Source organism: Mobula hypostoma, chromosome 5 (genome assembly GCF_963921235.1).
Source record: "Mobula hypostoma chromosome 5, sMobHyp1.1, whole genome shotgun sequence".
Taxonomy (NCBI): domain Eukaryota; kingdom Metazoa; phylum Chordata; class Chondrichthyes; order Myliobatiformes; family Myliobatidae; genus Mobula; species Mobula hypostoma.
Genome location: NC_086101.1, coordinates 140,754,510 through 140,778,364, shown reverse-complemented (window position 1 = coordinate 140,778,364; position 23,855 = coordinate 140,754,510). Strand labels below are relative to the sequence as shown.

The window sequence follows — 23,855 nt, the reverse complement described above, 5'->3', positions numbered from 1 at the left end:
CATCATCGGTTTTCATCTAATTTTTTCAGTGTCATAGTGTAAACTGAGTTTGCATACAATTCATTTCAGGTTTTTTTTAAATTAACTTTTCTACTTTTGATCCTAGTTCCCTCTTTTGTAATAGTAGCAATTTTAAGTTTGAGAAGCAGAGGTTCCCCTTTTCCCCTGATTTGATTTTCACTTAAAAAAAACAGTTCAGAACAGATTTATCGTTTAACTTGTTGCAGTGGTGATTGGTAAAGAATGGCAGGCATAATATGTGTGGATGTGCAATTTTCACACACGGATTATTGTTTTTATTTAAATGTGATTTTTGAAGTGAAATCTCAACAAAATGACTTTGTTGGTGTTCAAAATCCATTCTCCTCGAATCAAGTGGGCTGATCTTTATTTTGGCTGGGTATGTACAGATATCTTATCAATAAACTGGAGTTTGAAACAGACGTAGAGGTGACTTACGAATAGTTATTTCACATGCTTGCTGGCCAAATCACTAGTAAAGGCACATTATCATAAATTCTGCCCAGTTAAGAAATATTAATTTGTTGCTATTTGCCTACATCAATGACAGAGCAGATTAATGTGTAAAATAGCCAGTTTGTTTCAAAACTATGACCTCTACTACCTAGCAAGACGAGAACAGTAGATGAGAGAAATCGCCACTATCTATAACTTCCCTTCAAAATTCCTTTATCATCACCATTTCAAAATCCATTGGCTGCCCTCCCAATGACTACAGGAATGCCTTCCCCACTCCATTACTTTGAGGAGGTATGTCAAAGGACATTAAGAGGGTTAGAATACTGGCCTTGCTGATGATTTCTTCCTTCAGGGAAAATATTACAAAAATGTTACACGGAGTGCAAAATTTCAGCTATCAGGTTTTCAATATGAACTTTCTAAACTAAGTTATCTACTTTAATGGAGAACTATCCTGCCCCTCATCTGAATTATCATATCATGTACACTGACCTCAGAGCTAAATTGATAGGCATTTTGTCATGGGTTTTGTATAATTAAATTTAGTAAAACGGAATTCAAAGGCATGATTTCCTTTTTTATTGTCTGAGAAATTTTAAAGTGGGTGCTGCGGAAAGTAAGAAATAAACAAAATATGGCAACTCTGATCTCCTCAAAGACTGCATTCATTGCAATAGTACTTAGCATGTTCCAGGGGTGTCGTCAGGCAAAACGTTGTGTCCAGCCTTAAAGATATTCCAAACTGTGATCAAAGGACTGATAGCTTTTATTTCTAATTTTTATTTTTTTATTTAGAGATACAATGTGGTAACAGGCCCTTTTAGCCCAACGAGCCTGCGCTGTCCAACTATACCCATGTGACCAATTAATCTACTAACCCGTACGTCTTTGAAATGTGGGAGGAAACTAGAGAAACCTGGAGGAAACCCATGTGATCACCCACTCCTTATAGACAGTGGCAGGAATTGAACTTGGGTCACTGGTACTGTAATAGTGTTACACTAATTACTGTTACTGTACAGCCCTTTAGGAACATCTTCAAAGAAATGCATTTGTATAGCACACTTTGCTTTTCTTTGATATTCTGAAGTTCTTTTACAGCCAATTAATTTTTCAGGAAACGTAGTCGTCAAATTGCATAGAGTAAGAGGAGACGTGGGTGACTGCAGATGCTGGAATCTGGAGGAACTCACCAGGCCGAGCAACATCTACGGTGGATAGTTGATGTTTCAGGTCAAGACCCTTCATCAACACTGGAAAGAAAGCAGAGATAGCCAGAATAAAATAGTGGGGGGAAGGGGTGGAGCAAGAGCTGATAGGTGATTGGTGGATCTAGATAAGGGGGATGATGGAAATTCTTTGCCACTCAGACTTCATCTGTGGAGAGAGAAATGTTGTTAACATTTTGGGTTACTCAACCTTCGTCCGTTACAACTGGGAAGTGAAACCAGTTTAAAGTTGCAGAGAGAATGGGGAAGGGTGGAGAGAAGAAATGAAAAGTTTGTGGGAGGTGGAAATCAAGAGAGATAGGATGGCATTTGTGGACATGACACCAGCTGAAATTGTGTGGTGATGATGAAAATTAACAAAAGCTGTGCCTTAGAGCGGTTAAAATAGATGAGTGAATTCTAAACTAGAGAAAAGGGGAAAATATACATGGGAAGGTATGAGAGCAAGAAACAATCTCTGGAAGAGCTCACTGGGTCAAGCAGCATCTGAAGAGATGGTGGGGGGGGAATGGAAGGAACTGCTGATACTTTGGGTTGTAACCATGTACTGTAACAGTTTCTTTCCCACCTAGATTCTGCTTGACCTGCTGTGTTCCTCCAGCAGATTGTTTGCTGCTCCATATTCCAGCATCTGCAGTCTCTTGTGTCTCCAGGGGGTACAAGAAATAGGTTCTCAACTTAAAACATTGACAATTTCTTTCCCTTGACAGATGCAGCTTGACCTGCTGAGTTCCTCCAGCAGATTTGGTTGCTCTGGATCCCAGCATTTGTGATCTGTTGTCTCCTAGAACAATATACAAGGCTGGGAAGTTCAAAGAAACTTTGAGGGGACGGATGTCTGAATTTTGTGTTGAGTCCTGAAGGCTATAGTGGGGAGATGAATGGCTCTTCCTTGATCTTGTGTTGGGCTTCATTTCAATAGTGTAGCAGGTCAAAGTGAGGTTAGAATGGAGAAGTAAGACAACAGGCAATTGTGATTTTGGGGTCATTCTGGCAGATTGAATGAATGCTTTCAAAGAATCACCAAAAGTTTCACAATGTCAAATTTCCCCATATAGAGGAGTCTGCATGTTAGCAACAATTCAATATATTGCTTCAATTGGGGGACTGTTTAGGTCCCATCACAAGAAGGTAGTTGCAAGGGAAGATGCAGTAAGAATGACCTGGACCCTGGTGGAGATGAAGGAGTTGGCTTTCTACAAAGGAGACATTCATTCAGAATGCTGAAATGGTGGTGGGAGGGGGAGGTGAAGCAAAAGATTGTTTGGCAATGTAATCTTATTGGTGGTATTAGAAATTACTCAGGATGACTTGTTGAGGATAGAAGCTCGTGAGGTGGGAGGTGAACACAGAGGCAAATTGGTTTATTATTGGTACGTGTACTCGGATGCAGTTTGAAGATTTGCATGCCATTTAGACAGGTAAATCCATACACGAGTACATCCAGGTAGCACAAAAGGGGTGGGGTGTGGATAGAGAATATGCAGAATATACTGTTATGGTTACAGAGAAAGTGCACAAATGAAGTGTGAGAGCCATGACGAGGGAGACTGTGAGATTAAGAGTCCATCTTTATTTTTGTAAGAGGTCTGTTCAGGAGGTCCAAGTTGACAGTGGATAGAAGCTGGTTTGTGTTGAGACTCTGGGGCATGTGTCAGTCAGAAATGAGCGAAGTGCTTGTTTATTTTGTCTGATGGGAGGGGGTTGACAAGGTGGGAGAGGTCCTTAATTACATTGTCTGCTTTCCCCACACAACGAAGTCCCTGGAGAGGACTCCCCATGTGGCCTCCTGTATATAAGTGAGACCCAACGTAGATTAGGAGACCAGTTTGCTGATCATCTACACTCCATCTGCCAGAAGAAGTGGGATCTCCCGGCGGCTATCCATTTTAATTCCACTTCCCATTCCCACTCTGACTTATCAATCCATGGCCTCCTCTACTGTTGTGATATGACCACACTCGGGTTGGAGGAACAACACCTTATATTCCATCTGGGTAGCCTCCAAACTGATGGCATGAATATTGATTTCTTGAACTTCCGGTAATGGCTTCCCTCCCCTCTCCTTCATTTCCCATCCCTTTTTCCCTCTCTTACCTTATCTCCTTGCCTGCTCATCACCTCCCTCTGGTGCCCCACTTCCCTTTTCTTTCTTCCATGACCTTCTTTCAGACTCCCCCTTTTCCAGCCCTGTATCTCTTTCACCAATCAACTTCCCAGTTCTTTACTTCATCTCTCCCCCTCTCCTGTCTCTCTCTGTCTCTCTCTCTCTCTCTGTCTCTCATCACCTACTTTTTTAATCTACTCCTCGTCTTTTTTTTTTTCTCCAGTCCTGCCGAAGAGTCTTGATTTGAAATGTCAGCTGAACTTTTTTGCCTGGCCTGCTGAGTTCCTCCAGTATTTTGTGTGTGTTCCACAGAGGGGAAGTTGGTGTTTGTGCATTGGGTGGGAGGAGAGGAAGTGAGAGCAGACATAGAGAATGAAGCAGATATAGTTGAGAACCAACTCAACGATGGGTAAGTGGGGTGCTGTGTAGCACTAGGACAGGTGTGTCATCAGATTAATCAAAACAGACTGAGAAACTGGGGAATGGAGTACAGTCCATGCAAAAATCAGGGAGGGAGGAGGTATATTCAGAAGAGTTGTTTGAATTTGTGTAGTGAAGGTTTACTGATAAATGGAGAGAGAGTAGTGTAGAGTCAAAGATGGGTCAGGTGAAAGCAACTGCAGGTTTAAAACTGACAGAAAAGGTGTGTATTTGGAATGAGTTGCCAGAAATGCTGGTGAGGCAGGCACATTAGCAACATTTAAGATCCATTCAGTTATGTACATGAAAATGAAAGATTTAGAGGACTGTGAGCCCAACACAGGCAGATGAGACTAGCTTGCTGAGCAGCAGTTAGCATGGACTTGTTAGGCTGAATGACCCATTTCCACGCTCTGATTCTGAGAGGTGGAAGATTTAACAGGGACCTGAGAGGTACTTTCTTCATGCAGAGGGAAGTGTGCGCATGGAACAAGCTGCCAGGAAAAGTAGCTGAGGCAGGTACAGTAACAGAAGACATTTGGGTAAGTACCTGGATAAATGGGGTATGACCTGAATTTGGGCAAATACAAGTAGCCCGATGAGCAGAGATTGGTATGGATGGGTTGGGTCGTAGGACCTGTTTCCATGCTGTTACTCTCTGCAGTGTTGCAGTTCCATATAAGAGAAGGAAGCAGCACTGATACAGTCACCAGAGGAGTGAAAAAGAAAGTAAGGGACTGGAGTAGTTCCACATGTTCTACAAAGAGACACATATAACTTGGACCTATGTGGGTTCCCTTTAGCCACACTTCTGATTGAGAGGAACTGAGTAGAGATACTAAGGTGTACATACTGAAGCAAGAAAGGGAAAATATTTATTTATTTGATAGACTGAGATACAGTGAGGAGTATGCCCTTGCAGCCCTTTGAGTCACACAGCCCAGCAATCCCCAATCTAACCCTAGCCTAATCACAGGGCAATTTACAATGACCAATTAACCTACCAACTGGTACATCTTTGGACTCTGGGAGGAAAGTGAATCACCTGGAGGAAACCCACACGGTCACGGGGAGAACGTACAAGTTCCTTACACGCTGTGGTGGGAATTGAACCCAGGTCGCCTGTACTGTAAGGCGTTGCACTAACCACGATGTGTAGTTTAGGGTGGGAATTTAAGACCTAGGATTTGTGCAATGAAGGCATGACATGCTTGTCTTCATCAGTCAAAGCACTGAGTACAAGTCAAGAAGTCCTGTTGCAGCTGTATAAAACTTAGATTAGGTCACACTTGGAGTATCATGTGCAATTCTGACCGTCCCATTACAGGAGGGATTATCAGGGTGCTGCCTGGTTATGAGAGTATTAGTTGTAAGGAGAAGTTGGGCAAACATGGGTTGTTTCCTCAGGAACTGAGGGGAGGCCTGATCGAAATTTTGAGAAGCATAGGATAGATGGTCAAAATCTTTTTCTCATGATGGAAATGTCAGGTACCAGAGCTTTAAGGTGAAAGGAAAGGTTAAAGATGTCTGGGGCAATTTGTTTATTACAGAGTAGTGACTGGAAAGCTCTGCCAAGGTAGTGGTGGAAGTAGATATGAGAGTGGTGGTTAAGAGCCTGTTAGATAAGCACATGTAAATGCCGTGAATAGAGGGATATGGATCATGTGCAGAAGCAAATAGTTTAATTTTGCACCATGTCTGGAGCAGACATTGTGGACTGAAGGGCCTGTTTATTTGCTGTACTGTTCTTCATTCTAAGACACGACTGCCAGTGGTGGAGTAATTCAAAGCCGAGGATGGCCCTGAGGCCGGAACTAACATACAGAATTGTGGCACGGTTGAAAGAGGTTACAGAGATAAAGTAGGGGTAAAGCCTTGGAATTTTGGAGAGACAAGCATTTTAAAATCTAGCCATTGACTTGGGACTTCTGAGGTGAGAGCAGGCACTTGGCAATGTTCCCGGGCCTCTCTTAGCCTCCTGGTTTATGTGCACTCAGATGGAGCACCATTCTGAGATGATGATGGGAGTGAACGAGTTAAAGATGAATTTTACATATGCAGAATAAACGCTGCTTAAATGAGTATGTGCTTTAGTTACTGGTTAACCTAGGTTAATATTTACATGCTCTGCCAATTGTATCGTGAAGGTGATAGGGTTATATCATGAGGTGTGTATTTTAAAAATCAGAAATAGCTTTTGGCCTTTCCAAGTTGATTATCATTATGATCAACTTTCCTTCGATGTTGGACTAATTTAACCATAAACAGACCTCGCCATCATACTGGGTATTTTTATTGTTTAAACTTGAACTGTGAAGAGCTCCTTATGATTTCTACATTATTAATAATTTAAATTTATTAACTGATCTTAAATCCTCTAGGTGTAGAGGTTCAGTATCCACCTGGTTTTGTATCCATTTTGATTCCCAAGTGTTCATACAGAGCCCACTGCATAGTTGTTTGTCTAAATTTGTCACTATGATTTGCATACACATTAGTCAGTTTTGAATTCATTTAAATAGAACCTTTAAAAGTCCAAAGCAATATATCCGGGACCATTTAACTCCATCAATGCTAAAATGGTAAACACCAGTTATTTAAAGCTCTCAAGTTCCATTTATTTTTAAATAAAAACCTTTGACTTCTAGATTCTATAATATAATTTCATGAAAAGTGTACAATTAATGCCACTAAGTTTTTGAGGTTGGATTGAGGGAATATTCTGCTGGAAAAAGAGGAATCTATGGTTAATGTTCCATTTGCATTATGTTGGTTAAGACAGCTGTATTTGTCTTTGGTTTTTAAGAGATTTCTTTTGTTCTAAATTTGATTAGAAGAGTTTACTTCTAAAACCAGAATTGCACGTTAATACAAAAGTAAGGTACTGAAAGTTGTAGAAAATTTTAATTTAAAAATGTAAGCAGTTAGCAGGTTAGAGTGAATGTGGAGGGGAGGGCAAAATTAATATTTTAGAAAAATGACTGGATTAAAACAAGGATATTGGATAATGATTTATTCCAATTTAGACCATAAGATATGGGAAAAGAATTGGGCCATTTGCCCCATCAGGTCTGCTCTACATTCAATCACGGCCAATTATTTTTCCCAAACCACATTCTCTCACCTTTTCATAACCTCTAACCCCTCCCCCAAACCAATCAAAAACCTAGCAATCTCTGCTTTAACCTGCATAATAACTTGGCCTGCATAACCCTTTATGACAACAAAATTCCACAGATTTACCACCCCCTGTCTGAAGAAATTCCTGCTCATCTCAGGATGTCCCTTTATTCTGAGGCTGTGTGCTCTTGGATCCTGGACTCTCCTACCAATAGAAACATCCTTTCCATGTCCACTCTGTCCTGAATGCAGACTCCCAAGTCCACTTCTGCCGCTTATTTCTGAATTCTCTCCCTATTTAGAAAATAGTAAATTGCCTTTGGTGCATGCGGATGGTAAAATCTGAAGGAAAATTAGTGACATGCTAAAGAGAAAGTCAGTGAGGGAATAGAGGTGTTCTGTGAGCTGGCATAGTTTCATGGTACAACATCTAATGAAAATGTGGAAAGTGATTGATAGTTGATTATAAACAGATTGGGAGAGTTGATAGATCAGCGATGTGTCTGTGCCTCCTAGAGCTCAGCTGGACTACATCCAGAGTTAATTCATAATTAAAATTATGAGTATGTGTTACACACCACCATCCCCTGCAAACCAGGCACAACCTTAATTTTAAATTCGAGAATTGGAGGATGCGTACAGAAGCATAAAGATTTTGTACTTTTACTGAGATTTTAGATATTGCTTTGAGTAACCTCTGAAGTTCAATCTTCAGAATAATGTTTGACTGTGTGGCTGCTGTGGCTTCATTAGTGATTTTGTCTTCCTTCTGAATCAGAAGGTTGCAATCCCATTCCAGAGACTTGAGGAAAAAAGTTGAGGTTACTGTTCCACTACAGTACTGAGAGCAAAGGAGAGGCTGTCTGTTGAGTGGGATGATATATTGTGGTCTCATCTGTTCTCTGGGGTGGATGCAAAGGATCCAAATGTAACATTTGTAGCACAAACATATCCCTTGTATCCTGGTGAATATTTATCCCTAATCAATGTCTCTTGGAGAAACAATCTCATCATTAATGCAATTTCCCCACATCCCAAAGCCATGGGTTAGTAGGTTAATTAGCCACTGTAAGTGCCCTCTAATGTGTCAGTGAGTGTTAGAATCTAGGGAGAGTTGATGAGAATAACATAGTATTATCATAAATGAGTGGTTGGTCTGACTTAATGGGCTGAAGGGCTTGTATCCATACTGTGGTATCTTTCATAATGGGAGCTTGCTGCATGTAAATTGGCTGGAATCCCGTCTATATTACAACATGCTCATTTATCAGCACCAAAGCACTCTATCTATCAGGAGCTGGTTTGAAAGCTGACCGAAATATTAATATGGAATGAGAAAGAAGAGTTTTCTTTCTAGTATACTTATGAGGGAAGGGAAAGGTACCATTGGGATATAAATATGTCTTCATTCATCCTGAAAATTTCCAGCTGAACACATCAGGGAAATTCATGGCAGCGTACTTTTAATGGAGGCACCAGTTCTGCAACAAATTTTCTTGACCATCAGAGAGGAGGTTGAACAATGTGTTGGTGGTTACCATCAGATGAAACTGTATTTGGAACAGTCCACACAGCCTTGTTTTCTTTGCCTGCAAATTATCCAAAACTAAATTGAAACAAAATGTTGTAATGAAGTGGGGTTTTGTGTCATTAAAACCTCCTGAATGTTGAGGGGTTCCAGTTGGGTTGTGGGAAATGGTGTGAGGTATGGATGGAGTAGAAGAATAAATCATGTCAACAACAATTTGGATCTGTGATGCATTTCTTTTAAAGGGAGGATCCAGAGGACTGGGTTATGGATGCTGGCAAACATACTGAAATTCCACACTGGCATCCAATAAAATTAAATTAAATACATTTGGAAAGCTAGTGTTGCTAATAATCTCAAAACTATCAGATCATCAGTCTGGCTTATTCATGTCTTCCACTAGGAAATCTCCTGCCCTTGCCCATCTGAGCTATGTGATTCCAGAACCGCTCTCCCTCCCACCTGTACTCTAGTAAGGCACTCAGTTCAGGAAAGGGCAGTAAATGCTGGCCAAGTCGGTAATGCCTTCTGACATGCATCTTAAAGGATATGGATAAATCCCAAGCCAGTTCAAATATCCTAGCCATGCAGAGAAGGAGGAGGAGAAGATGGCGATGCGACACAGCTTGCAGCGGCCACTCCGGTGGTGATGACTGTTATCTGTCAAGTAGGGTGCTGTGCACAATCCTGATTTGATGGAGACAGACGTGAGAAGCACGGAGGAACATCTGGAGAAACTTCTGAAATGCCTGTTTCACTGCCGCTGCTAAGGTGTGATCCAGAATCTCCGGAGGGGAAGGTCCCGAGTCCTCGGCTTTGCTTGCTGCTCGGTGGCTGGGGCGGGGTCAAAGCGCTTGGCTGAGATGGTGCTCAGTGTCGAAGGGCTGGTCAGAAGCTCGAAGTTTTCGGACGGACCAAGAGTCGACTGCGGTTGGGTGCTTCCAATGCATCAGCAAGTTTGGGGCGCTTGGGGGTTCATGCAGGGAGAAATTCTCCCTTCTACCATCTGCGTGAGATGATGGGGCTATCGGGACTTGAGATTTTTTTTTACCGTGCCCACAGTCTGCTCTTTATCAAATTACGGTATTGCTTTGCACTGTTGTAACTATATGTTATAATTATGTGGTTTTGTCAGTTTTAGTCTTGGTTTGGCCTGTGTTTCTGTGATATCACTCTGGAGGAACATTGTATCATTTTTAATGCATGCATTTCTAAATGACAATAGACGAGTCTCCTCATAATCTAATCTAATCTAATATGCATGGAAGTGGGGACCTATGACCCAACTGGTCCATGCCAACAGAAATTCCCATCTCTGCTATTCCCATTTGCCCTATATTCCTTCAAGCTTTCTTAGGTACTTGTCCAAGTCCTCCTTAAAATATTGTTATTGTAACTGCCTAAGTCACTTCTGGCAGCTCATTCCATAAACTACACTTTCTAGGTAGATACAGGTGCTTCTTGGGTTCCTATTAAATCTTTCCCCTCTCACCTTTAACCTGCACCCTCATTCATGACTCGCTGGCCTTAAGAAAAGAATACAAGTGCCCCTCATAATTTTATTTACCTCTATGAGATTGCCCCTCCTTCTCCATGCCTCAGTGAATAAAGCACCAAACTCCTTTACCTCTCTCCATGCCTCAATCCATCAAGTCCCAGCAGCATTCCCATAAATCTCCTCTGCTCTCCTTCCAGTTTAATAGCAATTCAATGGAATGTTTGGGAGAATAGGCCCAGAGGAGGGAGAAGAGGATGCAGGGGAGCCCTATACCATTTTAACAACTGCCTTTTTGCATGTAGTGTTTTTAATCCTGTGGCACTGCTGTAGAATATTTGACAGGTTAGAGTCAGACCCACAGCAGTCAGTCAAGTTGCCAGGCAACGGTATGTGCAACCTTTTGTTTTCTCCCTCATTAGTCATGATACCAGGTAACAGGGGTCAGGAGTGTTGGTTTCTGCAGCCTCGTGCAGTTTAATCACGGGATTTAGTGTTTTGTTTTTCTCAACTCTCCTACTGCAGAGGATATTTTTATTTTTTCTATCCTGTTTTAACCAGTATGAAACAATTGCGATCGATTTTAATACTGGGGAAGCGGGGGGGGGGGGGCGGTGGAAGTCATGAGTTGACAATTCCTTACAGCACTTCCAGCCCGAAGATGTAGAAGCACAAAAAATTCTCCTCGCTGTGAGTTAATTAGAAGGCCAAAAGGAATGCAAAGTGTCAACATGTTGCAGGAGAAGGAATGAAAGGATTTGCATTTTCTCTGTGCCTTTCCCCTACCCGAGGGCATCCAAAAACATTCCAAGTCAATCTTTGGAATATGAGATGGCAGCTAATTTGCCCACAATCAGTTTCTGCACGCAACAAACTGAGAATGACCAAATAAACTGTTTTGATTGGTTGAATATTAAATTGGAGGTAGAATCCAGTGGCTCCTCCATGAACCCATGCTATGAGACCTGGGAAGTCTATGGATTTGATCCATAGTTTCTGGTGATTCCTTCAAGGCACCTGGCCCAAAACATTGGGCCACCTGAACCAAGGCCTCCTTTTCTTCCATAAACTCTGATCCTATAAAACTACTGGAGAAACAACTGGGATGTTTCACATTGTTATGCAACTGTGTTCAAAGTAAATTTATTGTGGAAGTATATACTGTATATATCACCCTATGCTACCCTGAGATTCATTTTCTTGCAGAAATTCACAGTAGAATGAAGAAATAAAACGAAACAAAGACTGATCATCAATGGTCAAAAGAAGACAAATCTGTGCCAATACAAAAATACAGTATAAATTAGTAAATACATAATACTGAGAATAAAAATGAATCCGTAGGCTGTGGAATCAGTTCAGTGTTGAGTGAAGTTATCCATGCTGGTTCAGGAGCCTGATGGTTGAGAGTAATAACTGTTCCTGAATCTGGTGGTATGGGACCTAGGGCTTCTTTTCCCCCTTCCTAATGGTAGCAGTGCAAAAAGAGCATGGTCTGGATGGTGGGAGTCCTTGATGGGTGCTGCTTTTTGTGGCAGTGCTCGTTGTAGATGTGTTCAATGGTGAGGAGGGCTATATCCACCACATTTAATAGGTTTTTCTTCTCTTGGGCATTAGTGTTTCCATAGCAGATCATGATGCAGTCAGTCAGGATACTCTCCACTGTGCATCAATAGAAGTTTGTCAAGGTTTTAGATGACATGCCGAGTCTACACAAACTTCTTAAAAAGCAGAGAAGCTGCCATGCTTTGTAATGACACTCACATGCTGGACCCAGGATAGATCCTCCAAAATGATAATGGCAAGGAATTTGAAATTACTGACCCGCCCCCCCCTCCCTGATCCCCTCATGAGTACTAGCTCATGGGCCTCCAGTTTCCTCCTCCTGTATAATCAACTACTGTATTGTATTCGGTTTTGCTGACTGAGTGAGAAGTTGTTCTTATGGCACCACTTGACAAGATTTTCAATTTCCCTCCTGTATGCCAATTTGTCACCACCTTTGATATGGCCAATAAGATGTTGTTGTCAGCCAACTTAAATATAACATCGAAGCTGTACTTGGCCTCACAGTCATTAGTATAAAGTGAGAAGAGTAGGGCGATAGGCACACCTATAACTTCAACATAACGTAACCTTACCTCAGCTCTTGAACTCAATCCCCCAACTAATAAAAGCCAACACTTTTGTTACCACACCATAAACTTTCTTAACCACCCTATCAACTTGCATGGCACCTTTGAAGGAACACTCACAACACACTGGAGGAACTCAGCAGGTCAGGCAGCATCCGTGTAAAAGATCGGTTGACGTTTCGGGCTGGAACCCTTCATCAGGACTGTAGGTGGAAGGGGCAGAGGCCCTATAAAGAAAGTGGGGGGAGGGTGGGAAGGAGAAGGCTGGTAGGTTCCAGGTGAAGAACCAGTAAGGAGAAAGATAAAAAGGTGGGGGAAGGGAGGCAGTGAGGTGATAGGCAGGAAAGGTGAAGAAAGAATAGGGGAAAACACAATGGGTAGTAGAAGGAGGCGGAACCATGAGGGAGGTGATGGGCAGCTGGGGGAGGGGGCAGAGTGACATAGGGATAGGGGAAGGGAGGGGGAGGGAATTACCGGAAGTTGGAGAATTCTATGTTCATACCAACGGGCTGGAGACTACCTAGACGGTATATGAGGTGTTGCTCCTCCAACCTGAGTTTAGCCTCATCATGGCAGTAGAGGAGGCCATGTATGGACATATCTGAATGGGAGTGGGAAGCAGAGTTGAAGTGGGTGGCTACTGGGAGATCCTGTCTGTTTTGGCAGATGGAGCGGAGGTGCTCGACGAAGCGGTCCCCCAATCTGCGTCGGGTTTCACCGATGTAGAGGAGGCCGCACCAGGAGCACCGGTTGCAATAGATGACCCCAACAGACTCACAAGTGAAGTGTTGCCTCACTTGGAAGTACTGTTTGGGGCCCTGAATGGTGGCAAGAGAGGAGGTGTAGGGGCAGGTGTAGCACTTGTGCTTACAGGGATAAGTGCCAGGTGGGAGATCCATGGGGAGGGACCGATCCCTGCGGGGGGTGGAGATGGAAAGATGTGCTTAGTGGCGGGGTCCTGTTGAAGGTGGCAGAAGTTGCGGAGGGTAATGTGCTGGATCCGGAGGCTAGCGGGGTGGTAGGTGAGGACAAGGGGAACTCTGTCCCTGCGGGAGGATGGGGTGAGAGCCGAAGTGCACGAAATGGAGGAGATGCGGTTGAGGGCATCATTGATGACAGCAGAAGGGAAACCACGATCCTTAAAGAAAAAGAACATTTGAGATGTCCTGGAACGGAAAACCTCATCCTCGGAGCAGATGCGGCAGAGACGGAGGAACTGGGACTAGGGAATGGCATTTTTGCATGTGGCGGGGTGGGAAGAGGTATAGTTGAGGTAGTTATGAGAGTCAGTGGGTTTGTAGAAGATGTCAGTGGACAGTCTGTCTCCAGAGATGGAGACCGAGAGATCGAGATCTATGGATGTAGACCCTAAATCCCTCTGTTTCTCTACAATAAGGATCCTGCCATTAATGTTATACTCTGCTTTCAAGTACAACCTTCCGAAGTGTATCACTTCACACTTCTCCAGATTGAACTCCATCTGCCACTTTTCAGCTCAGCTTTGTATCAATGTCCAGTTGTAACCTGCGGTTATCTCCCAAAAGCATTGAAAGCCAAGTTACGGGCATGGTTCTTCGGTGCATATCCAGTGGAGTGATAGATCCTGTTCTTTCATGTGACCTGAGCTTCCTGTTCATTGTGGAAGTTAGTCAATGCAGATAAAGATTCAACAGAAAAGGTGAAATGACCAAGGCAACTCTTGCCCATGTGAACAACAGGAATTCTGCAGATGCAGGAAATTCAAGCAACACACATCAAAGTTGCTGGTGAATGCAGCAGGCCAGGCAGCATCTGTAGGAAGAGGTGCAGTCGACGTTTCAGGCCGAGACCCTTCGTCAGGACTAACTGAAGGAAGAGTGAGTAAGGGATTTGAAAGTTGGAGGGGGAGGGGGAGGGATAGAGCCAAGAGCTGGACAGGTGTTAGGCAAAAGGAGATACGAGAGGATCATGGGATAGGAGGTCCGGGAAGAAAGACAAGGGGGCGGGGGGGACCCAGAGGATGGGCAAGAGGTATATTCAGAGGGACAGAGGGAGAAAAAGGAGAGTGAGAGAAAGAATGTGTGCATAAAAATAAGTAACAGATGGGGTATGAGGGGGAGGTGGGGCCTTAGCGGAAGTTAGAGAAGTCGATGTTCATGCCATCAGGTTGGAGGCTACCCAGACGGAATATAAGGTGTTGTTCCTCCAACCTGAGTATGGCTTCATCTTTACAGTAGAGGAGGCTGTGGATAGACATGTCAGAATGGGAATGGGATGTGGAATTAAAATGTGTGGCCACTGGGAGATCCTGCTTTCTCTGGCGGACAGAGTGTAGATGTTCAGCAAAGCCGTCTCCCAGTCTGCGTCGGGACTCGCCAATATATAAAAGGCCACATCGGGAGCACCGGACGCAGTATATCACCCCAGTCGACTCACAGGTGAAGTGTTGCCTCACCTGGAAGGACTGTTTGGGGCCCTGAATGGTGGTAAGGGAGGAAGTGTAAGGGCATGTGTAGCACTTGTTCTGCTTACACGGATAAGTACTTGCCCATGTGACTTGGGACAACTTCAAATAAAGACCATACCAGTAACAGGAACTTCTACACCATGCAATTTAGCACAGTTTCTCTTTTTTTAATTATAGAGGTGTTCTGCAGAATGTAATTTGACTCTCTCTCTATGAATTGAATTTGTGAAGGAAGTTAGTTCTTGAATAAATTAGGAAAATTAAATAATAGAATGACATCCATAAATTAAAAGGCATTCTGTTACAGAGGAAGATTTTATATCATATTTACTTTAATATAGGTAAAATATGTAAGACTTTTCCAAGGAGCATGGAGACAGAGGAGCAGCACAGAAATGGGCCCTTCGGCCCACTGAATCGATTCTAACCATCGGACACCCATTTAACTAATCCTGCATTAATCCCCATTTTGTTCTTTCCGCATCTTCAACTCCTCTCTCCGGACACTGCCCCTCACTTCCACACTTGGGGCAATTCACAGAGGGCAATTAACCTACCAGCCTGCTCTTCTTTGGGCTGTGCAAAGAAACTAGAGGACCCAGATGAAGGCCACACTGTCGTGTCAGCTGCACGTGAGATTAGGATTGAACAGAGCTCTCTTGATTTGAGGTAATGACACTATTTTCTGTGCAACTGTGCTACATTATCAAAATAATTGATGCCATATTACATGAGATTATAGGCTTGATAGTTGATTTTTCTGAATGTTTTATGGGGAGGGGAAGGGAGAGAGGCACAGTGATTTCAGGAAAATGATTGGAACCTTAGCATCTTAAGACGTAGCTGTGAATGATGGGGTGATTAAAGAGGCTAGAGGTAGAGGTACACAGATCTAGAAGGAGATTGGAAATAGGATCAGGTGGGACCAAGAGGCCAATTAGGAATATGAATGAGAATCCTGTAATGCTGCTCAACACCTTGGTTGACCTCCAGAATTAATTTATTCATTTTTCAGGATCCATCCATAACTGGAAATGATTACTATGATCTTCTCATTGTGCTGTTGTGTAGGCACTTGGAGGATTTAGACCTGCAATGATAAAGGAACAACAATATATTTCAAAACCCAAAAGTGCAACAGCAGCTGGATGGCATTGTCAGTCATATTTTATTGATGATTGAGAGTAGATTGACTGTATAAATATTGGCAGGACATAGGGTAGAAGTCCCTTTTTCTTCTTTGAAATAGAGCCTTAGCACCTCTTGCATCCATCGTGGGGAAATTGACACTTTTGACAGTGCAGCACTAAAAAAAAGGTACAGCATTTGCACCTCAAAGTTTGTGCTTTATTCTCAGAAGTTGGTTTTGTACCCATAGCATCAAAGTCCGACATAGGAAGAGTACTGCATGGTCAGTGCAGTGGGGAGGATTTACATTATCTGAATCTGGGTGAGGGTTGTTAGCCTGGGAATTGCAAGTGACTACATCATATTAGGCATAAGAACACCAATGTCCACAGCCCTCTGGGCTGCAAAGTTAGTCTCACTTGTGAGTTCCTGTCTCTCACAACAAATAGTCACACCAAATCCCATACAAAACTGTGTGATCCCTTGAGAGAGGCAAAATTTCTGGCTAGAATTAGGGCTGGGGGATGGACCATTTTTTCCTCTTTCCACCACTGACAGCATCTATAGGAGGCATTGCCTCATGAAAACAACATCAATCATCAAAGATCTCCACCACAGGAGTCATGTCGTCTTTTCATTTCTACCATTGGGCAGGAGGTACAGGAATCCGAAGTTCCACATCACTACGTTCAGAAACTGCTGCTTTCCTACAACAATCAGGTTCTTGAACTAACCTCTAAAACCCTAACCCTACCTCAGAAATGTAACTTCAGATCTCTTGCACAACCATGGACATGACTCTGAATTTTTTTGGGTTTTTTTTGCATTTATTTCTTCTTTTGCACGGTATTTTATTGCAACATTAGGTATAATTTGTGTATATTTATATGCTGCATGTTGTCTGCCTGTGGATCCGCTGCAAGCAAGTTTTTCATTGTACCTGCACCTCACTGTACTTGTATATATGGTAATGGTAGTAGTTTGGAAATATGTGAGTTAGGCATCTGGGTGACATAATCTATCCATTGGAATTGGTGTTGCTTTACCTTGTTAGAGATGCTGTACGTGCTGACCTTCTCCAGTACACTGGTGTGTCTGTCCTTTCAGCTGATCCTCAAAATCTTTCATAAGAATCTTTGGTGGTACTGTTCCAGGGCCTGAAAGCCCTGGCATATGACAATAATGTTGGCTTGGCTTGTATTAAACGATGCAGTTTGTTTTTAGGATTTTTTTCAGACATTCAGTTTTGATTTAATTAGTGATCCATGGCTGTCATTTTCTCTTTGTTACGGTAGCTCACCCAGTGTTTCAGGAATGCTGTGGTCAGTCATTTGGAATTGCACTATATTTAATGGTTTCATTTTTTTTCTCTGCTTGCCCTGCATCTTGGGTACATCAGTGGTTTAATACATTGGTTCTCCCTCAGCTAGAAAATAGGAAGGCAGTGGTTCAGGTCTCAGTCCAGGAGCTCCAGTATAAAAAAGACCAGATTGACACCTCAGTGCCGTTGAGGAATGGATGCACAGTTAGAGGTCTATCTCTTGTATTCACTTTAGGGTGAGGCTCCTTCTCTTTTAGGTGCATGCAAATGATTTTATGTTTTATATTTCCCCCAGTGCTCTGGTCAGCAGAGTACTTCAACGGTCATTGTGATGTTGCTATACATAAGTTAATTTTATTTTTATTTTATTTATTTATTGAGATAAAGCATAGAATAGGCCCTGCCGGCCCTTCGAGCCATGCTGCCCAGCAATCCCTCGATTTAATCCTAGCCTAATCATAGGAAAAATTACAATGGCAGTTAATCTACCAACTGTAGATTAGTCTTTGAACTGTGGGAGGAAACGGAGCACCCAGAGGAAACCCACGTGGTCACGGGGAGAACTAAACCCTGGAACTCCTTACTGGCAGTGGCAGGAATTGAACCCAGGTCAGTGGTACTGTAGAGTTGTGCTAACTACTGCACTACCATACTGCCATGTTTTCGGTTAATTATAGAGACTACATTGGATCTGTAAAATGAACGTGGATATCCTGAGGCTGTGAAAGACACTGATGTATTACAGCCTCCCTGTATTTCTGGCTGTATGTAGCAGATACTGATTTCTCTCCTTGGTGGAAATCCTAGTAGTAAATACTAGTTTATTGCTGATCAGGGCATGCAACTTGATTAAATCAAATATACAATTTTAAAAATCCAAGGTCAGTAAGAGCCAAATTGAAGCTACTAAATCATTTGTAATTCCTTGTTTGCTCACCAGTGTGGTCTGAGGAAACAACTTCACAGCAATGTGAATAACTCTTAAACCATTCTCATTAATGGGCTTTAACTGAACCAGCCACACACATACCATGGCTATAGTAACAACCATCTCTTTGGTACAAGTCAAAAGTAAAACTGCTCTCTCTCTGCCTGGAAGAGTGCAGCTCCATCAACTCCCAAGGAACTTGCTGATTGGCCACCTGATCCACTTTGCCAAAACATTCTCTTATGCTGTCATGGTGCTGTGATATGTAACATCTATAAACAGTGTTGCAGTATCTCATCAGGACTTTCCTGCTTCCTCCTCCTCCAGCATTTTGTGTGTGCTGCTCCAGATTTCCAGCATCTACAGTTTCTCTTGTGAGCCAAGTTTTCATCTGATTAAATGGCAAGTGGTGTTTAGTACCATAACAGTTAATCCAAATCAATTTTTAATTAAATCTTCATTGATTTCAAAAATAACAGGAAGCACATCAATGTAATACCAGACTTCCTTGGGTAGGAATACCTGATTTACTGACATCCCGACATATGAACAAGCTCTCACAATATCCTTAAATTCTGAAGCCTGACCTATGTACACCTGTTCATTCCAATGAAGGGTAGAGCTAGTCTCCTCTCTCTCACTCTTTTTATTAATTGTTCCTTATTAGTCTTGCATACGTTTTATGCCATTCATTACAATACTGTACAGGAATGGTTACCATGTTGAGTATTTCTTGTGCATTTTCCAACTTATGAACAAAATTATATTTGCATTTGCACAGTGTGTTCATTCATCCTGTTTACAGTTACTGTTCTATAGATTTGCTAAATATGCCCTCAGAAAAAAGAATCTCAGGGTTGTACATGGTGACAAGTATGTACTCTGATAATAAATTTTACTTTGAAAATTATCCTACAGCATCCATAACACAGAACCTATTCAATATCTTGGGTCGGTCTGTAACAAGGAACTCAGTTTGTTTACATTTAACAAATAATAATGATTTGTACAGAATAGGCTGTGGCTCACAACCAGCTTCTTGAGGCCAATTAGAGATGAGGAATAATCTCTATTGCTCCTTTAAGTTCAAGTTTAATCGTCATTCAACTATACATGAATATAGTCAAACGAAACAGCATTCCTATAGGGCCAAGGTGCAAGCATATTACCAACAGCATACAACACATTGCATATAGCGTATAGCATAAATAGTACATGTGTGTAATGTATTGCAAGAGACATTCTCTATTGGCCAGGCATGTCAACTCAGATAGAAGACATTGTGTCTCAGTGTGCTGTCTGTAATGAAAACAAAAACAGCAATCCAAGAGAGCCTCTGCTTCCCCACCCACTACCAGGAAGACCATGGGAGAAGATTGGCACAGATCTCTTTCACTACAATGGTACAGAATATCTGCTTTGTGTGGACTACTATTCAAAATATCCGGAGATCACCAAGTTAAGTGACACGTCCAGTCGAGGTGTCATTACTGCAATGAAGTCGACATTCACTAGACATAGGATTCCAGATATTGTCGTTAGTGACAATGGTCCACAATATGCCAGTGGTGAGTTCAGAGGGTTCTCAGAAAGCTGGGAATTTCAACATGTTACTTCCAGTCCAGGGCACGTTCAGTCTAATGGACAAGCAGAGAGAACTGTACAAACTGTCAAGAACATGCTCAAGAAGGCACAAAGCAGCAACGGTGACCCTTACATTGCTCTGCTTGAATACCGCAACACACCGATTGAGGGTGTGGGGCTCTCTCCTGCGCAGCTGTTGATGGGACGTTGTCTGAAGTCCAAACTGCCAACATCCACAACTCTACTGACCCCTGAAGGTAATGCTCAAGTACATGACAAGCAAATAAAGCAAAAGAGCTACTATGACAGACATACAAGACAGTTGCCAGATCTACATACAGGTGAAAATGTCAGAATACAGAGAGGGGACACTTGGCAACCAGCTGTGGTTGTGAACAGACATCAGCAACCAAGATCCTTCATAGTTCACACGCCGGATGGAAGAGTCTACAGTAGGAACAGGAAGCATCTGCTGAAGACAGGCGAGAATGAGTTTCCACGTACAGGTGCACAGGACATTTCCACAGATGCAGACATGGAAACAAATGACACCAAGAGTGATGCAGACTGCAAAAACACAGAGCTCACTCGAGAGACTGACAGGGATGAAGGTCAAGCACAGTCACAGTTGTATCGCACACGGTCTGGGAGACAAGTCAAACTTCCAGCTAGATACAGAGACTAGACATACAGTTTGAGGCAAAGTCACACATGTCATAAGTTCCAAAGGTGTGAAATAAAAGGTTTATTAGTCTATGTTAGTAAAAGAAAATACACTGCTGTTAGTATTGTAAAATACAATGCAGAATACAGTACAAGAAGATAAGATGTTTTTTAGTTTATGTCATAGTTGTTGCACTGTAAGAAGGGCATACCTAGAGGCATTGTTTTGGTAATCCACAGTGTTACCAAAAAAATCTTGAGAAGGGGGATGTAATGTATTGTGTGAGTATTTGTAGCATCAGAGTGCGTATGACGTCAGGACGGGGAAAAGGGTTTAAAAAAATGGAAGTCTGGTGAATAAACGTTGGTTGTTCAATCTACACCGGTGTCCGAGTCGCATAAATATTACAATGTGGTTACAATTTCAGAAAACATACAATCAGAAAGAAAAAATATATACAGCCCTAGTCCCTGAGTGTCCAGCTTGCTTTTGCACCGAACGGGCACCGGAGAGTAGCACTGATGGGAGGGGCCAGCACCCAACCCAAACAGATTCCTGCACGCCCACAGAGCTTCAGATCTCCTCCCCTGGGCGACTGCAACAGCTGACCCCATGGCCTAGGGCTAGTCCTCACCACAACCAAGGCAATGTAGCTCCCCTGCCACTGGTCTTGCCAAAGAACCAGTGAATTAGACTGGCAGTGTTCTACATTACCAATGACCAAAAGGGTTGCGTGATCACGATTTAAAAAAATCCAAGACAGTTACTCGCACTTATTTTTAGATTGTGCACCATTCAACAGCACATGCCAAGTCCAGGTGACAGCACAACAATGAGTCATAACAATGGTACACAGTAGTCCAGCTCCATCGTCATCAAGCCACTTGCTGGTGGGATAGTACTACAGTACTTGATGTTCTTAGTACCCAGCAGCGACTTGTGATCATGCAAGTGGTGTACAAGATGAACAAATACATTTTTGATTAGACCTGATGATGCCACTGCATGCGAGCATTCCGCCATCTTACTGGAAGTGGCCAGCAACACACCCATTCCTTTTAGTAAATAGAATGAACCTTAATACTTCCCTCTGACTTATTTTCAAAGTGTAAACAAGCCAAATGCTGTGTTAATAAATTGGAAGCTTTCAATTACTAGTTTTTCTTTTCTCATTGAGATCAATTTAAAACTAGTACTATTTAACTTGCAGTGATACAAAACCCCTAATTGTAACTTAATTTGGATGAAAGTGTAACTTGGGAAACTAGTTAAGACCAAAATAGTTGTTATTATGTACTGATGAAGAGTCTTTGTGATGTTACTGTTTTGGGATCATGTTTCGGTAACAACTCACAACTTTTTTATGTTCCTTTGTTTTACATAGGAAGATAAGAGCAAAAGTAGGCTACTCTGTCCCTCAGGCCTGTTCCACAATTGAATACGATGATGACTGGTCTGCCTTCGAGCTTATTTTCCCTTCTGTGCCAGTACCCATGGCCCTCATTTCTCTAATCTTTCAACAAAATGTCTACCTCATTAAATACCCCAGCAATTCTCACTCTCTAATTGTTCTATTTGCTTGATGGCTTGGTAAACAACATAATTACCTCAGTAACCCTGGCTTTGCCCCATTGATGAATTTCTTTTGTTCCATTCATCTATGACCTAACCTCTCTGCAACTTGGGTTTTAATTTTCCCATTATGATGCAAGGTTTTTAGTCAGAAATGTAAACTCTGTTCACTTTCCACAGATGTTGCTTGAACTGCTCAGTTTTCCAGCATTGTTGGAAATGAATAAATTTCATTGGGATCTGGAAGGCTGATGAAAACAGATTCAGTATCAGTTGCCCAAAGGAGATTCAGCCTGGGTAACAGAAGGTGAGTCCACCAGTTGTAGGATATCACAAGGTGAAGAACAGAGGTCTAAAAATGGAGGGGCACTGAAACTCTGGGCATTTAGGCTCTAGGATTTAGTGGGATAAAGAAAGGAGGCACAATAGTGAGATGAATAACATATTGGGAGCAAAAGAGAGGAGGGGCAGTTATGGTAATGATGACTACAGATGTCCTTCCAAGGAATAATATGTAATTCATATTCATGTATTGGACACACATGTTCTGTGTTACTGTGAAAAGCAATCATGATGTTTGAAAATTTGATTTTTCTTCTGAATCTAATCCATCTTGGTGCTCAGACCAAATGAATTGAATAACATAATCACCCCAAATGTTCTAAATGCAGCATGTAATTATCTCCTGTGCCTCAGTCCATTTGCTGTTCCCCCAGTATAGATGTAGACTGGCACTAATTTCCATCAGTAAGTCATGATATTGCACAAATAATCTCTGCTCCAAATCATTAAGAAAAAAAGTTTTCTTTAATTGAAACAACAGAACTTCAGTGTTATGGGCCAAATTGCCAATGGCTTTGAGTATAATTAATGCCAATAAGGTCACAAAATTCAAGCCACAGGGACAAAATCTAGCCCAAAAAAAATCACATTATAATCATTTATAAATGTTTTGCATTGCACTTCATAATTTATTATATGTAAATTTGCAACACATTTCAATTTCTTTTTCCACCTGAATTCAATGCATTTGTCTTTGACATTGAATTGCAGGTTGAATACAATAAGCATAGATGGTCCAGTAAGCAAGCAGTCATCCCTGATCATTTGAAACTCATTACCTTTTGTAGTGTAACTTTTTTTTCCCTCTGTGCCAGGCAATGAACATCTCCTAGAGAGGAGAGTACAATTACGTACCTTTGAAATACAGTGGCATTAATATAATCAATTCTCCAATTGTCAATGTTCTGGGAGGCACCATTAATTTCTGCTTTCTGCAAGGCACAAGTCAGGAGTGAGATACAATATTCTCAATTTGCTCTGAATAAATGTAGCCTCAACAAAATGAAGCTCATTTAGTAGTCCTCTTCATTGCCATTCCTTTCACCACCCTAAGCATTTTATTTCTCACAAATTCACAAGGCACTATTATAGTGGAATGCATTTGACTTAACCAGTTCTTGAGCATCCCAACACAATCCAGGGCAGCAGCCCACTTTATTGCCACCTCATTGGTCACAATAAATATTCTTGCTATCTCCATCACCTCATGGCTGTTGTGTGTACTCACCACAAAGTGTACTGCTGTTTATATCCAAGGCTGCTGCTACAACTTTTTGTAGATCTGTGACCTCTACCAATTGGAAAAATAAAAGCAAAATGTACAAAGACACCACACCAAGTTGTATGTTATCCTGA

At 42.1% G+C, this 23,855-nt stretch overlaps 1 protein-coding gene across 4 annotated transcripts in view; it reads left to right on the top strand.

The window, feature by feature from the left end:
• The window catches only part of LOC134347046 (phosphatidylinositol 4-phosphate 5-kinase type-1 beta-like), a 174,268-nt gene that overhangs the window by 2,100 nt on the left and 148,313 nt on the right, over positions 1-23,855 (top strand). The window contains exon 1 of one of the 4 annotated variants that reach the window (XM_063049084.1): positions 22,361-22,464. The exons of the other annotated variants lie outside the window; for them this stretch is intronic. The gene's annotated coding sequence lies outside the window, so the exon portion shown is untranslated. Of the gene's footprint in view, positions 1-22,360; positions 22,465-23,855 lie in introns of those variants that run through there. 4 annotated transcript variants of the gene reach the window in all.